Source organism: Gavialis gangeticus, unplaced genomic scaffold (assembly GCF_001723915.1).
Source record: "Gavialis gangeticus isolate Ggan-Ray unplaced genomic scaffold, GavGan_comp1, whole genome shotgun sequence".
NCBI lineage: Eukaryota > Metazoa > Chordata > Crocodylia > Gavialidae > Gavialis > Gavialis gangeticus.
In genome coordinates this window covers 84,127,309-84,128,870 of record NW_017729033.1, presented here as the reverse complement: position 1 = coordinate 84,128,870, position 1,562 = coordinate 84,127,309, and the positions used below count along the sequence as shown (strand labels likewise).

The window sequence follows — 1,562 nt, the reverse complement described above, 5'->3', positions numbered from 1 at the left end:
GCCGGGGCCGTGCCCGCCCGGCGCCAGGGCCCCGCTCTGCCCGCTGCCCGGCATCGGCGAGGAGTGGGTGAGCGACGCGGAGGACGGGCCCTGCGACCCCCGAGCAGCGTGAGTGGGGCCCGGGGGGAAGCGCCCGCCCGCCGCAGAGCCCCTTAGAAGGGCCCCCCATGCCAGGGCTTTGGGAGCTCCTTGGCCCACAGAGAGCCTGGCCAAGGAGCCACTTTGGCTTTGGCCTGCAGGCAGACCCCCTCCCGAGCAGCCCCACTGCTGCCACTGCCACCAGGGAGGGATTGATGCCCACATGTCCAAACGGGCACGCACCCTTTTCTGTGTGAAATAAATCCGGCCTTTTGGAGTGGGGTGCAGCTTGCATAGGGTCCTTTCAAGCAGGGTCCCCCGTCTCGGCTGGCTGGTGGGTGACTGAACCCAGCGACCAGCCTCCTGTAGCATTGCACTTCGCTTCTCCTTGGTCTTAGCACGTCAACGTCCTCCGGCTGCTGGCTAGCTCTGAGGGTCTTGCAGCGCGGCATGTGGACCCTAAGCTGTGGGTTGGGGACCACAGAGCCGAAAGCACAGGAAAGAACAGCAATGAAAAGAAAAGAGGTGGAAGAGCCTGAACAAGAAGTTGCCACAAATTAGTCTTCTGGTTGGGTGCCTTGGATAAGGCTGTTTCCATAGGAGTGCTGTGTGTCGCAGTTGGCATTCGAATGCTTTTCTTAAATGCGCTGCAATGGGACATTTAAAAGCAGGCAGGAAACCTTAACGTGGAGCTTTCCCACCTTCATTTCTTAAAATATTTAGCTTTTACTCAGGTAGAATCGAGCTCATGCATCTTACTCCCTCAAATGATGTGTTTTGTGTGATTCTACAGGTGTTTTGCCTGTAGAAAGGTGTATTGGAGGGCACCATAGCTTTGTTAAAGTAAAGTGGTGCTATCTCACTTTACATCAGCTGAGTGTTTGCCGTAATTTCTAAAGGCAAATGTAAGTGAGTAACTCTACATGTAGGTAGTACTATTTTCCATAATTTGCTTCAGTTGTGCCTATAATGAACACTGTTATGAGCAGAAGTAAATAAATATTTGGTGAAGGCACTAGTGAGAATGTCTTTTAATTTGGAGATTTGAAACCAGTTCCGTATTTTAAGAAGATGTGTTTGGAGGTTTTTTTGTTACATTTTCATATGAAACATCTTTAATATGAAATTGATTTGAGGATCTCTACTGTTATTCTGATGAGGAAATTGTGTTGGATAAACCTGTAATAAGTAATGAGAGAGGAATATATAACTGGAAGGTACCTCCTGGGTCAAGTCAAATCCCACACTGTTGCAGGAAGATACACAATACCTTTCATAAACTTTTAAAGTCCCTTCTTGAAACTAGTTACATTATTGCCCCCTCTACTTCCATCACAAGATTTTTCCGGAACTTCACTCAACTGATGGCTAGTAAGCTCTTGATTTCCAACTTAAATTTATTCATGGTCAGTTTATTTGTTCTTGAGATCATAGACTTTGATTTCTGTATGACTTTTTTGGGATAAAGGTGTTCCCATGGCTAT

At 48.2% G+C, this 1,562-nt stretch overlaps 1 protein-coding gene across 1 annotated transcript in view; it reads left to right on the top strand.

The window, feature by feature from the left end:
- Nucleotides 1–35: 35 nt before the first annotated feature.
- FAM149A (family with sequence similarity 149 member A) overlaps nt 36–1,562 on the top strand; it is a 124,964-nt gene continuing 123,437 nt past the window's right edge. The window contains exon 1 of the mRNA XM_019526411.1: nt 36–108. The gene's annotated coding sequence lies outside the window, so the exon portion shown is untranslated. The remainder of the gene's footprint in view (nt 109–1,562) is intronic.